Source organism: Oncorhynchus kisutch, linkage group LG19 (assembly GCF_002021735.2).
Source record: "Oncorhynchus kisutch isolate 150728-3 linkage group LG19, Okis_V2, whole genome shotgun sequence".
NCBI classification, from domain to species: domain Eukaryota; kingdom Metazoa; phylum Chordata; class Actinopteri; order Salmoniformes; family Salmonidae; genus Oncorhynchus; species Oncorhynchus kisutch.
This window is the reverse complement of record NC_034192.2, coordinates 54,955,874-54,972,007: the sequence shown is the minus strand read 5'-3', so window position 1 is coordinate 54,972,007 and position 16,134 is coordinate 54,955,874.

The window sequence follows — 16,134 nt, the reverse complement described above, 5'->3', positions numbered from 1 at the left end:
TTAAAGAACAGTACTAAATCAAACTTTAAATTAAGTGATGAGTGATTTAATATTGTTCTTTAACTTAGATTTTTTTCAAATGATGATATTTGGTTGTGTTGACAACCTAACACAATTCAATGTCATTAAAAATCCTTACATTTGAAATCAACCAGAGCTTGAAACCCCAGGCCTATTGTATTGTCAATGTTTAGTTGAATCCTGGGTTTAATTGAAACAACATCTGACTTGGTAAAATGCTATATAGGCCTAAATATGGATTATATATGATTTATAATGTATGGTTACATTTCATTTGCTCTGGTAAGCCTACCCATTGGAATGACTTCAATAGCAACAGTGAATCTATTTAGTTATTAAGAGATCTCTCAACAATTATTCTCACAATAGCACATTGGTAATAGTCAGTGACAAATAGCTAAACTGGGCTTGGTTAAAACCCTGGATGGGAGACCAAATTAATAGCTGTAGATGAATCAACTCTCCAGTAGGAAGTGTTGTAGATAGATCAACTCTCCAGTAGGAGGTGCTGTAGATAGATCAACTCTCCAGTAGGAGGTGCTATAGATAGATCAACTCTCCAGTAGCAGGTGCTGTAGATAGATCAACTCTCCAGTAGGAGGTGCTGTAGATAGATCAACTCTCCAGTAGGAGGTGCTATAGATAGATCAACTCTCCAGTAGGAGGTGCTGTAGATAGATCAACTCTCCAGTAGGAGGTGCTATAGATAGATCAACTCTCCAGTAGCAGGTGGTGTAGATAGATCAACTCTCCAGTAGGAGGTGGTGTAGATGGATCAACTCTCCAGTAGGAATGGTGTAGATGGATCAACTCTCCAGTAGGAGGTGCTGTAGATGGATCAACTCTCCAGTAGGAGGTGCTGTAGATGGATCAACTCTCCAGTAGGAGGCGCTGCCCAGTCTATATTCTTTTTCTGAAAGTGAATATAACATGGGAAGATCTGACATTATTTTTAGGTACAAACTCAACATACACTATATATACAAAAGTATGTGGTCACCCCTTCAAACTAGTGGATTCGGTTATTTCAGTCACACCTGTTGCTGACAGGTGTATACAATCGAGCACACAGCCATGCAATCTCCATAGACAAACATTGGCAGTATAATGGCCTTACCGAAGAGCTCAGTTACTTTCAACGTGGCACCGTCATAGGAAGCCACCTTTCCAACAAGTCAGTTTGTCAAATTTCTGCCTTCCTAGAGCTGCCCCGGTCAAATGTAAGTGCTGTTATTGTGAAGTGGAAACGTCTAGAAGCAAAAAATGGCTCCGCAGTGAAGTGGTAGGCCACACAAGCACACAGAACAGGACCACCGAGTGCTGAAGCGAGTAAAAATGGTATGGGGCTCTGTGGGGTCTGTTTGCAACACTCATTCCCGAGTTCCAAACTGCCTCTGGATGCAAAGTCAGCAAAATAACTGTTCTGGAGCTCAATGAAATTGGTTTCCATGGCCGAGCAGCCGCACACAAGCCTAAGATCACCATGCGACATGCCAAGCGTTGGCTTGAGTGGTGTAAAGCTCACCACCATTGGACTCTGGAGCAGTGGAAACGTGTTCTCACGCATCAACCATCTGGCAGTCCGACAGACAAATCCGGGTTGGGCGGATGCCAGGAGAAAGCTTCCTGCGCCAATACATAGTGTCAACTGTAATGTTTGGTGGAGGAGGAATAAAGGTATGGGGCTGTTTTTCATGGTTCAGGCCCCTTAGTTCCAGTGAAGGGAATTCTTGATGCTACAGCATACAATGACATTCTAGATGATTCTGTGCTTCCAACTTTGTGCTTTGTGGCAACAGTTTGGGGAAGGCTCTTTCCTGTTTCAGCATTCAGACAATACCCCTGTGCACAAAGCAAGGTCTGTACAGAAATGGTTTGTAGAGATCCGTGTGGAAGAACCTGACTGGCCTGCACAGAGCCCGAAACCTCAACCCCATCGAACACCTTTGGGATGAATTGGAACGCCGACTGCTAGCCAGGCCTAATCGCCCAACATCAGTGCCCAACCTCACTAATGCTCTTGTGGCTGAATGGCAGCAAGTCCCCACAACAATGTTCCAACATCTAGTGGGAATCCTTCCCAGAAGAGTGGAGGCTGGAGCAAAGGGGGGACCAACTCCATATCAATGCCCCTGATTTTGGAATGAGATGTTTGACGAGCAGGTGTCCACATACTTTTTGGTCATGTAGTGTATTTTCTACAAGGTTTATCTATGTTGACATTTGGTTACCATGGTGACACAATCCTGTGGTTGACATTTCACCTCAAAACAACAGTTTACCTTGACTTCTTTCAAATCCAATGTATTTTCCACGTAGATTCGACTTCACAATACGTTGACAAATTACATTGAAACAACGTTGATTCAACCAGTGGGAAGGTTTTATGTGTGTGTTTGTACAGTTGCACACATGCAGACATACAAATAAAATAAAATAGTATTTGTCACATGCGCCGATTAACAGCTGGTGTAGAATTTTCCCTGAAATGCTTGTTTTGAGCCCTTCCCAACGATGCAGAGTTTTAAAATAGTCTATGGCTTGGGTGGCTGGGTGGCTGGGTGGCTGGAGTCTTTGGTCATTTTTCGTCCTTCCTCTGACACCGCCTAATATAGAGGTCCTGAATGGCAGGGAGCTTGGCCCCAGTGATGTACTGGGCAGTCCGCACCACCCTCTATAGTGCTTTGTGGTCAAGGGCAGTGTATTTGCCATACCAAAGGTGATGCAGCCAGTCAGGTGGTGCAGCTGTAAAACTTTTAAAGGATCTGAGAGCCCATGCCGAATCTTTTATGTTTACATTGCCAAAGCAAGTGAAACAGATAATAAACAAAAGTGAAATAAACAATAGTAATTAACAGTAAACATTACACTCACAAAAGTTACAAAAAAGTGCAAATAGTTGAAGTACGAAAGGGAAAATAAATACACACATATGTGTTGTATTTACAATGGTGTTTGTTCTTCACTAGTTTCCCTTTTCTTGTGGCAACAGGTCACAAATCTTGCTGCTGTGATGGCACACTGTGGTATTTCACCCAGTAGATATGGAGGTCTATCAAAATGTGATTTGTTTTCGAATTCTTTGTAGGTCTGTGTAATTTGAGGGAAATATGTGTCTCTAATATGGTCATACATTTGGCAGGAGGTTAGGAAGTGCAGCTCAGTTTCCACCTCATTTTGTGGGCAGTGTGCACACACACATAAAAAAGAAAGGCCATAATGTATTATTCCAGCCCAGCTGCAATTTAGATTTTGGCCACTAGATGGCAGCAGTGTATGTGCATTATTTTAGACTGATCCAATGAACCATTGCATTCTGTTCAAAATGTTGTATCAAGACTGCCCACATGTGCTTAATTTGTTTATTAATAACTTTTCATGTTCAAAACTGTGTACTCTCCTCAAACAATAGCATGGTATTATTTCACTGTAATAGCTACTGTAAATTGAACAGTGCAGTTAGATTAACAATAATTTAAGCTTTCTGCCAATATCAGATATGTCTATGTCCTGGGAAATGTTATTGTTAGCCTACGTTAGCTCAACCGTCCCGTGGATGGGACACCGATCCCAAAGAATTTTTTAGGTTTGGGTCTGTCACAGTGGTCAGGTATTCTGCCACTGTGTACTCTCTGTTTAGGGACAAATAGCATTCTAGTTTGCTCTGTTCTTTTGTTAATTCTTTCCAATGTGTCAAGTAATTATCTTTTTGTTTTCTCATGATTTGGTTGGGTCTAACTGTGTTGCTGTCCTGGTGCTCTGTGGGGTCTGTTTGTGTTTGTGAACAGAGCCCCAGAACCAGTTTGCTTAGGGGAGTCTTCTCCAGGTTCATCTCTCTGTAGGTGATGGCTTTGTTGTGGAAGGTTTGGGAATCGCCCACTTTTAGATGGTTGTAAAATTTAATGTCTCTTTTCTGGATTTTGATAATTAGTGGGTATCGGCCGTATTCTGCTCAGCATGCATTATTTGGTGTTCTACGTTGTACACTGAGGATATTTTAGCAGAATTCTGCATGCAGAGTCTCAATTTGGTGTTTTTGCATGCAGAGTCTCAATTTGGTGTTTCTGCATGCAGAGTCTCTCTCTCTTTCTCTTCTCTTCTCTTCTCTAACCCCAATCAGTCCCAGGTCCCCATCCATCTCAGCTTGTTTCTGTTGTAGCATGGCCAGGCAAACAATATGTGACCACCACATGGCTCCATCCACTTTACAATGACAGAGTGTGTGTGTATGCCTTTGTGTATCTGCCCGTGTGTGTGGTAACAGCTATCTCTGCATGTGGCTACCAATTCATTATTATTATTATTGCTAATTTTAAAGTTTACCAACCTCTCTCCTTACATTAGATACTTACAGCTATGGATCAGGCTTAAATTATTCTTACAGCTATGGATCAGGCTTAAATTATTCTTACAGAGATGGATCAGGCTTAAATTATTCTTACAGAGATGGATCAGGCTTAAATTATTCTTACAGAGATGGATCAGGCTTAAATTATTCTTACAGAGATGGATCAGGCTTAAATTATTCTTACAGAGATGGATCAGGCTTAAATTATTCTTACAGAGATGGATCAGGCTTAAATTATTCTTACAGCTATGGATCAGGCTTAAATTATTCTTACAGAGATGGATCAGGCTTAAATGTAGACACCTAGAGCTGCGTGCGTGCGTGTGCGTGTGTATGTGTGCTAATCAGAAAGGCCAGTTCTGTTTATTGGGTTGGTAAGTGAAGAGACTGAACAAAGAGAGAAATGAGAAGGAATCAGATCAGATCTGATGCTTCGTTCATTACACTTTCTTTCCTTCATTGGTCTGGCTATTTTTGTTTTACATATTCAGCATGTAAACACCACATTGTCTCATTAAATGTCAAATCTTGTGTTTTCTCTCACAGATACACTACATTAATCACAATTTAGCTTGTTCCACATTAAAATATAATGGAATAAAACAGGACTTAATGATGCTGAGGAAACACAAATCTATGAATGAGCTGTAGGACATGTGGAGGCACCATGGTGCATCAATCAAAGATGACCTTTGTCAATCCAACACACAATAAGTGTGTGCGTGAGTGCGTGCGTGCGTGCATGTATGTGTGATGTCATTGGTCTTCTTCCTAACCCCATTAGGGTTAAATGAAAAGTGGATGTGTGGCTAGGCTCAGATGTCATCAACGATTACAAGTGTGAGTGACAATAAAGTCTATCTGTTTACATCTATCCCTATGACTTCTATCTTTCTACATCTATCCCAGTCTTCTATCTTTCTATATATATCCCAGAATTATATTTTTCTATATCTATCCCAGACGTCTATATTTCTACATATATCCCTATAGACTTCTATCTTTCTACATCTATCCCAGTATGCAGTCTACATCTATCCCAGACTTCTATCTTTCTACATCTATCCCTATAGACTTCTATCTTTCTACATCTATCCCTATAGACTTCTATCTTTCTACATCTATCCCTACAGACCTCTATCTTTCTACATCTATCCCAGAATTCTATTTTTCTATATCTATCCCAGACGTCTATATTTCTACATATATCCCTATATACTTCTATCTTTCTACATCTATCCCAGTATGCAGTCTACATCTATCCCAGACTTCTATCTTTCTACATCTATCCCTATAGACTTCTATCTTTCTACATCTATCCCTATAGACTTCTATCTTTCTACATCTATCCCTATAGACCTCTATCTTTCTACATCTATCCCAGAATTCTATTTTTCTATATCTATCCCAGACGTCTATATTTCTACATATATCCCTATAGACTTCTATCTTTCTACATCTATCCCAGTATGTAGTCTACATCTATCCCAGACTTCTATCTTTCTACATCTATCCCTATAGACTTCTATCTTTCTACATCTATCCATATAGACTTCTATCTTTCTACATCTATCCCAGACTTCTATCTTTCTACATCTATCCCTATAGACTTCTATCTTTCTACATCTATCCCTATAGACTTCTATCTTTCTACATCTATCCCTATAGACCTCTATCTTTCTACATCTATCCCTATAGACTTCTATCTTTCTACATATATCCCTATAGACTTCTATTTTTCTACATCTATCCCTATAGACCTCTATCTTTCTACATATATCCCTATAGACTTCTATCTTTCTACATCTATCCCAGACTTCTATCTTTCTACATCTATCCCTATAGACTTCTATCTTTCTACATCTATCCCAGAATTCTATCTTTCTACATCTATTCCTATAGACTTCTATCTTTCTACATCTATCCCTATAGACTTCTATCTTTCTATATCTATCCCTATAGACTTCTTTCTACATCTATCCCTATAGACTTCTATCTTTCTACATCTATCCATATGAATTCTATCTTTCTACATCTATTCCTATAGACTTCTATCTTTCTACATCTATCCCTATAGACTTCTATCTTTCTATATCTATCCCTATAGACTTCTTTCTACATCTATCCATATGACTTCTATCTTTCTACATCTATCCCAGAATTCTATTTTTCTATATCTATCCCAGACTTCTCTTTCTACATCTATCCCTATAGACTTCTCTCTAAATCTATCCCTATAGACTTCTTTCTACATCTATCCCTATAGACTTCTATATTTCTACATCTATCCCTATAGACCTCTATCTGTCTACATCTATACTTATAGACCTCTATCTTACTATATCTATCCCAGACTTCTATCTTTCTACATGTATCCATATAGACTTCTATCTTTCTACATCTATCCCTATAGACCTCTATCTTTCTACATCTATCTCTATAGACTTATATCTTTCTACATATATCCCGAAATCAAATCAAATCAAATGTATTTTATATAGCCCTTCGTACATCAGCTGATATCTCAAAGTGCTGTACAGAAACCCAGCCTAAAACCCCAAACAGCAAGCAATGCAGGTGTAGAAGCACGGTGGCTAGGAAAAACTCCCTAGAAAGGCCAAAACCTAGGAAGAAACCTAGAGAGGAACCAGGCTATGTGGGGTGGCCAGTCCTCTTCTGGCTGTGCCGGGTGGAGATTATAACAGAACATGGCCAAGATGTTGAAATGTTCAGCATGGTCGAATAATAATAAGGCAGAACAGTTGAAACTGGAGCAGCAGCACGGCCAGGTGACCTGGGGACAGCAAGGAGTCATCATGTCAGGTAGTCCTGGGGCATGGTCCTAGGGCTCAGGTCCTCCGAGAGAGAGAAAGAAAGAGAGAAAGAGGGAATTAGAGAAAGCACACTTAAATTCACACAGGACACCGAATAGGACAGGAGAAGTACTCCAGATATAACAAACTGACCCTAGCCCCCCGACACATAAACTACTGCAGCATAAATACTGGAGGCTGAGACAGGAGGGGTCAGGAGACACTGTGGCCCCATCCGAGGACACCCCCGGACAGGGCCAAACAGGAAGGATATAACCCCAACCACTTTGCCAAGGCACAGCCCCCACACCACTAGAGGGATATCTTCAACCACCAACCTACCATCCTGAGACAAGGCCGAGTATAGCCCACAAAGATCTCCGCCATGGCACAACCCAAGGGGGGGCGCCAACCCAGACAGGATGACCACATCAGTGAATCAACCCACTCAGGTGACGCACCACTTCCAGGGACGGCATGAGAGAGCCTAAGGAAGCCAGTGACTCAGCCCCTGTAAAAGGGTTAGAGGCAGAGAATCCCAGTGGAAAGAGTGGAACCGGCCAGGCAGAGACAGCAAGGGCGGTTCGTTGCTCCAGAGCCTTTCCGTTCACCTTCCCACTCCTGGGCCAGACTACACTCAATCATATGACCCACTGAAGAGATGAGTCTTCAGTAAGGACTTAAAGGTTGAGACCGAGTTTGCGTCTCTGACATGGGTAGGCAGACCGTTCCATAAAAATGGAGCTCTATAGGAGAAAGCCCTGCCTCCAGCTGTTTGCTTAGAAATTCTAGGGACAATTAGGAGGCCTGCGTCTTGTGACCGTAGCGTACGTGTAGGTATGTACGGCAGGACCAAATCAGAGAGATAGGTAGGAGCAAGCCCATGTAATGCTTTGTAGGTTAGCAGTAAAACCTTGAAATCAGCCCTTGCTTTGACAGGAAGCCAGTGTAGGGAGGCTAGCACTGGGGTAATATGATCAAATTGTTTGGTTCTAGTCAGGATTCTAGCAGCCGTATTTAGCACTAACTGAAGTTTATTTAGTGCTTTATCCGTGTAGCCGGAAAGTAGAGCATTGCAGTAGTCTAACCTAGAAGTGACAAAAGCATGGATACATTTTTCTGCATCATTTTTGGACAGAAAGTTTCGGATTTTTGCAATGTTACGTAGATGGAAAAAAACTGTCCTTGAAATGGTCTTGATATGTTCTTCAAACGAGAGATCAGGATCCAGAGTAACGCCGAGGTCCTTCACAGTTTTATTTGAGACGACTGTACAACCATTAAGATTAATTGTCAGATTCAACAGAAGATCTCTTTGTTTCTTGGGACCTAGAACAAGCATCTCTGTTTTGTCCGAATTTAAAAGTAGAAAGTTTGCAGCCATCCACTTCCTTATGTCTGAAACACATGCTTCTAGCAAGGGCAATTTTGGGGCTTCACCATGTTTCATTGAAATGTACAGCTGTGTGTCATCCGCATAGCAGTGAAAGTTAACATTATGTTTTCGAATGACATCCCCAAGAGGTAAAATATATAGTGAAAACAATAGTGGTCCTAAAACGGAACCTTGAGGAACACCGAAATTTACAGTTGATTTGTCAGAGGACAAACCATTCACAGAGACAAACTGATATCTTTCCGACAGATAAGATCTAAACCAGGCCAGAACTTGTCCATGTAGACCAATTTGGGTTTCCAATCTCTCCAAAAGAATGTGGTGATTGATGGTATCAAAAGCAGCACTAAGGTCTAGGAGCACGAGGAGAGATGCAGAGCCTCGGTTTGATGCCATTAAAATGTAATTTACCACCTTCACAAGTGCAGTCTCAGTGCTATGATGGGGTCTAAAACCAGACTGAAGCATTTCGTATACATTGTTTGTCTTCAGGAAGGCAGTGAGTTGCTGCGTAACAGCCTTTTCTAAATTTTTTGAGAGGAATGGAAGATTCGATATAGGCCAATAGTTTTTATATTTTCTGGGTCAAGGTTTGGCTTTTTCAAGAGAAGCTTTATTACTGCCACTTTTAGTGAGTTTGGTACACATCCGGTGGATAGAGAGCCGTTTATTAAGTTCAACATAGGAGGGCCAAGCACAGGAACCAGCTCTTTCAGTAGTTTAATTGGAATAGGGTCCAGTATGCAGCTTGAAGGTTTAGAGGCCATGATTATTTTCATCATTGTGTCAAGAGATATAGTACTAAAACACTTGAGCATCTCTCTTGATCCTAGGTCCTGGCAGAGTTGTGCAGACTCAGGACAACTGAGCTTTGAAGGAATACGCAGATTTAAAGAGGAGTCCGTAATTTGCTTTCTAATAATCATAATCTTTTCCTCAAAAAAGTTCATGAATTTATCACTGCTAAAGTGAAAGCCATCCTCTCTTGGGGAATGCTGCTTTTTAGTTAGCTTTGCGACAGTATCAAAAAAGAATTTTGGATTGTTCTTATTTTCCTCAATTAAGTTAGAAAAATAGGATGATCGAGCAGCAGTAAGAGCTCTTCGGTACTGCACGGTACTGTCTTTCCAAGCTAGTCGGAAGACTTCCAGTTTGGTGTGGCGCCATTTCCGTTCCAATTTTCTGGAAGCTTGCTTCAGAGCTCGGGTATTTTCTGTGTACCAGGGAGCTAGTTTCTTATGAGAAATGTTTTTAGTTTTTAGGGGTGCAACTGCATCTAGGGTATTGCGCAAGGTTAAATTGAGTTCCTCAGTTAAGTGGTTAACTGATTTTTGTCCTCTGGCATCCTTGGGTAGACAGGGGGAATCTGGAAGGACATCAAGGAATCTTTGTGTTGTCTGTGAATTTATAGCACGCCTTTCGATGTTCCTTGGTTGGGGTCTGAGCAGATTATTTGTTGCAATTGCAAACGTAATAAAATGGTGGTCCGATAGTCCAGGATTATGAGGAAAAACATTAAGATCCACAACATTTATTCCATGGGACAAAACTAGGTCCAGAGTATGACTGTGACAGTGAGTGGGTCCAGAGACATGTTGGACAAAACCCACTGAGTCGATGATGGCTCCGTAAGCCTTTTGGAGTGGGTCTGTGGACTTTTCCATGTGAATATTAAAGTCACCAAAGATTAGAATATTATCTGCTATGACTACAAGGTCCAATAGGAATTCAGGGAACTCAATGAGGAACGCTGTATATGGCCCAGGAGGCCTGTAAACAGTAGCTATAAAAAGTGATTGAGTAGGCTGCATAGATTTCATGACTAGAAGCTCAAAAGACGAAAACCCACACCACTAGAGGGATATCTTCAACCACCAACCTACCATCCTGAGTCATTTTTTTGGGGTAAATTGAAATTTGCTATCGTAAATGTTAGCAACACCTCCGCCTTTGCGGGATGCACGGGGGATATGGCCACTAGTGTAGCCAGGAGGTGAGGCCTCATTTAACACAGTAAATTCATCAGGCTTAAGCCATGTTTCAGTCAGGCCAATCACATCAAGATTATGATCAGTGATTAGTTCATTGACTATAATTGCCTTTGAAGTAAGGGATCTAACATTAAGTAGCCCTATTTTGAGATGTGAGGTATCATGATCTCTTTCAATAATGACAGGAATGGAGGTGGTCTTTATCCTAGTGAGATTGCTAAGGCGAACACCGCCATGTTTAGTTTTGCCCAACCTAGGTCGAGGCACAGACACGGTCTCAATGGTGATAGCTGAGCTGACTACACTGACTGTGCTAGTGGCAGACTCTACTATGCTGGCAGGCTGGCTAACAGCCTGCTGCCTGGCCTGCACCCTATTTCATTGTGGAGCTAGAGGAGTTAGAGTCCTGTCTATGTTGGTAGATAAGATGAGAGCACCCCTCCAGCTAGGATGGAGTCCGTCACTCCTCAGCAGGTCAGGCTTGGTCCTGTTTGTGAGTCCCAGAAAGAGGGCCAATTATCTACAAATTCTATCTTTTGGGAGGGGCAGAAAACAGTTTTCAACCAGTGATTGAGTTGTGAGACTCTGCTGTAGAGCTCATCACTCCCCTAACTGGGAGGGGGCCAGAGACAATTACTTGATGCCGACACATCTTTCTAGCTGATTTACACGCAGAAGCTATGTTGCGCTTGGTGATCTCTGACTGTTTCATCCTAACATCGTTGGTGCCGACGTGGATAACAATATCTCTATACTCTCTACACTCGCCAGTTTTAGCTTTAGCCAGCACCATCTTCAGATTAGCCTTAATGTTGGTAGCCCTGCCCCCTTGTAAACAGTGTATGATCGCTGGATGATTCGTTTTAAGTCTAATACTGCATGTAATGGAGTCACCAATGACTAGAGTTTTCAATTTGTCAGAGCTAATGGTGGGAAGCTTCGGCGTCTCAGACCCCGTAGTGGGAGGAGTAGAGACCAGAGAAGGCTCGGCCTCTGACTCCGACTCGCTGCTTAATGGGGAAAACCGGTTGAAAGTTTCTGTCGGCTGAATGAGCGACACCGGTTGAGCATTCCTACAGCATTTCCTTCCAGTAAGCGTGAGAAAGTTGTCCGGCTGCGGGGACTGTGCCAGGGGATTTATACTACTATCTGTACTTACTGGTGGCACAGACGCTGTTTCATCCTTTCCTACACTGAAATTACCCTTGCCTAACGATTGCGTCTGAAGATGGGATTGTAGCACAGCTATCCTCGCCGTAAGGCGATCGTTCTCCTGTATATTATGAGTACAGCGACTGCAATTAGAAGGCATCATGTTAATGTTACTACTTAGCTTCGGCTGTTGGAGGTCCTGACGAATCGTGTCCAGATAAAGCGTCCGGAGTGAAAAAGTTGAGGGAAAAAACAAAAATATAAACGTAATTAAAAAGTAAAAACCGTAAGGTTGTCAGGTAGCAAAATAGGTATAGACCTCTATTTTTCTACATCTATCCCTATAGACCTCTATCTTTCTACATCTATCCCTATAGACTTCTATCTTTCTACATCTATCCCTACAGACCTCTATCTTTCTACATCTATCCCTATAGACCTATATCTTTCTACATCTATCCCTATAGACTTCTATCTTTCTACATCTATCCCTATAGACTTCTATCTTTCTACATCTATCCCTACAGACCTCTATCTTTCTACATCTATCCCTACAGAGCTCTATCTATCTACATCTATCCCTATAGACCTCTATCTATCTACATCTATCACAATAGAGTATAATATTTTTGATTGTTTACCATACAATGCTATTATCATAATAGTACCTATTTTATATAAACTTCTCGCACTAAAATACAGTATACCTTCTACCTTTTGATAAACAAATAAACATATTACCGTTTATTGTTCGCTTTTATCATTAGCAAACTCACTTAAATGGTTATCTGTTGTTCTGTAGTCACTTTCATTGTCAGATGAACAAGAGAGAGAGAGAGTGGGAGAGAGAGAGGGAGCTAGATATAGATAGAGAGGACAGGCTATCTATCTGGTGTTGTCATTCCAGCTAAACAATAAAGATAAGTGTTCTAAATGCCCACTCGTCACTCAGTTCACAGACCTCCTCCCCCTCTCCATCTCTCTGTTCGCACCGGGTGAAATCCATCCCTCCATCTCTGCCTCTCTAAAATCCATTAGCTAACTCACCCCCTCACCTCCCCCTCTTATTGAACACACTTATTACAGAGCGAGAGATAACTCCCCCCGCCCCCACCCACACCTCTCATTAGCACAACGCACAGTCAATTACCAGCAGGAATTACTGTTGATATACCAGGTCTTTCTGAATCAATGATCACACAGAGACTCCCATTGTTAAGTCACAGCAATGATTTCTGTGTGAAAAGAGCACACACAAACACAAAGAAAACCTGACCTTCCAGAGAGATAGAACACACAGAGGATGATCCTCTCCTAACGCTATGTGTTATTACTGGGCAGCAACGATACAAAATATTGTTTACTGGCTTCACACTCCAGAAACTGACTGGTGTCAAACTGACTCCTTTTTATCTTCCTCTGTCAGCTTTAGTCATCTCCATTCTCTTCCTCTGTCAGCTTTAGTCACCTCCATTCTCCCCCTCTCAGCTTCAGTCATCTCCATTCTCCCCCTCTCAGCTTTAGTCATCTCCATTCTCTTCCTCTGTCAGCTTTAGTCACCTCCATTCTCCCCCTCTCAGCTTTAGTCATCTCCATTCTCCCCCTCTCAGCTTTAGTCACCTTCATTCTCTTCTTCTCTCAGCTTTAGTCATCTCTATTCTCCCCCTCTCAGCTTTAGTCATCTCTATTCTCCCCCTCTCAGCTTTAGTCATCTCCATTCTCCCCCTCTCAGCTTTAGTCACCTCCATTCTCTCCCCCTCTCAGCTTTAGTCATCTCCATTCTCCCCCTCTCAGCTTTAGTCATCTCTATTCTCCCCCTCTCAGCTTAAGTCATCTCCATTCTCTTCCTCTCTCAGCTTTAGTCACCTCCATTCTCTTCCTCTCTCAGCTTTAGTCACCTCCATTCTCTTCCTCTCTCAGCTTTAGTCACCTCCATTCTCTTCCTCTCTCAGCTTTAGTCATCTCTATTCTCCCCCTCTCAGCTTTAGTCATCTCCATTCTCCCCCTCTCAGCTTTAGTGATCTCCATTCTCTTCCTCTGTCAGCTTTAGTCACCTCCATTCTCTTCCTCTGTCAGCTTTAGTCATCTCCATTCTCCCCCTCTCAGCTTTAGTCATCTCCATTCTCCCCCTCTCAGCTTTAGTCACCTCCATTCTCTTCCTCTGTCAGCTTTAGTCATCTCCATTCTCCCCCTCCTAGCTTTAGTCATCTCCATTCTCCCCCTCTCAGCTTTAGTCATCTCCATTCTCTTCCTCTCTCAGCTTTAGTCATCTCCATTCTCCCCCTCTCAGCTTTAGTCACCTCCATTCTCTTCCTCTGTCAGCTTTAGTCATCTCCATTCTCTTCCTCTCTCAGCTTTAGTCATCTCCATTCTCCCCCTCTCAGATTTAGTCATCTCTATTCTCCCCCTCTCAGCTTTAGTCACCTCCATTCTCCCCCTCTCAGCTTTAGTCACCTTCATTCTCTTCCTCTCTCAGCTTTAGTCATCTCCATTCTCCCCCTCTCAGCTTTAGTCATCTCCATTCTCCCCCTCTCAGGTTTAGTCATCTCTATTCTCTCCCTCTCAGCTTTAGTCATCTCCATTCTCTTCCTCTCTCAGCTTTAGTCAGCTCCATTCTCCCCCTCTCAGCTTTAGTCATCTCCATTCTCCCCCTCTCAGCTTTATTCATCTCTATTCTCCCCCTCTCAGCTTTAGTCATCTCCATTCTCTTCCTCTCTCAGCTTTAGTTACCTCCATTCTCCCCCTCTCAGCTTTAGTCATCTCCATTCTCCCCCTCTCAGCTTTAGTCATCTCCATTCTCCCCCTCTCAGCTTTAGTCATCTCTATTCTCCCCGTCTCAGCTTTAGTCACCTCCATTCTCTCCCCCTCTCAGCTTTAGTCATCTCCATTCTCCCCCTCTCAGCTTTAGTCATCTCCATTCTCTTCCTCTGTCAGCTTTAGTCATCTCCATTCTCCCCCTCTCAGCTTTAGTCATCTCCATTCTCCCCCTCTCAGCTTTAGTCATCTCCATTCTCCCCCTCTCAGCTTTAGTCATCTCCATTCTCCCCCTCTCAGCTTTAGTCATCTCCATTCTCCCCCTCTCAGCTTTAGTCACCTCCATTCTCTTCCTCTCTCAGCTTTAGTCATCTCCGTTCTCCCTCTCTCAGCTTCATGCTACACATCTATTCCAATTGTTATTACTACTCTTAAAATGTGGACCGAATTCCGTCAATTCTGTGATTTCTGTATTCAAGGGCCTATATGTAATAATCACCTCTTCCTTCCAGCTGAACTGGATTCAGCTTTTAGGATGTGGCAGAGAAATGGCCTTACTAAGTTCAATTACTTCTATATTGACGGCACCTTTGCCAATTTTGACAACCTCACTTTAAAATGTAATCTACCCCATTCAAGTTTATATAGGTATTTCCAAATTTGTCAGTTTATTCGCACTCAAAGCCCCACCTTTGCATTTCTACCACCCGATTAGGTTTGGATGCCCTTTTGAAAAAAACATTTCAACTAAAGGGACTCATGTCATATATATATTTTTTTTATAGTAATGTCCTTTGATAACCCATCAATTAAAATGCGATCTGAGTGGGAAAAGGAACTTGGTGGAGAGATCTCTGAGGAAGTCTGGAAGAGTGCCTTACTCAGGATAAATGGAAGATCTTCTTGTGCCCGGCTCAACCTTATACAGTGTAAGGTAAACTACTTAACTGTATCCATTTCAGTAATTTAAGATTATCCAGAATTCTAATCAATTTTGATGGTAAATGTGACAGGTGTAAAAGACTCGACCCGTTTGTTCTGGTCCTTTCCACATCTGGTAGATTACTGGTCAACTATATTCAAAACTCTTTCTGAAACATTTCATAGTTGCAGCCCATTGCAGAAATAACTATTTTTTAAGTACCAGAAGTCCTTCCCTGTCCAATAGACAACTAGATGCCATTGCCTTTGCCTCCATGTTAGTCCTCAGAAGGATTTTATTGTATTGAAAATCTGTCAATCCTCTGTTAGACTTTCTTTGGCTAAAAGATTTTATGCTATTCCTAAAATGAGAAAAAAAGAAAGTATACCATTTGAGGGTCAACCAACAAATGTTATTCCACCTTGGACCAGATGATTTCCTATTTTAATCAGCTCCATACATTTCCTCCAGATTAGTACTCTTGGCCCCACCCCTTGAGGTTACTGCTGTATACAGTAGACCTATAGGATCACCTTCCTCCAGATTAGTACTCTTGGCCCCACCCATTGAGGTTACTGCTGTATACAGTAGACCTATAGGGTCACCTTCCTCCAGATTAGTACTCTTGGCCACACCCATTGAGGTTACTGCTGTATACAGTGGACCTATAGGATCACCTTCCTACAGATTAGTATTCTTGGCCCCACCCATTGAGGTTCCTGCTGTATACAGTAGAC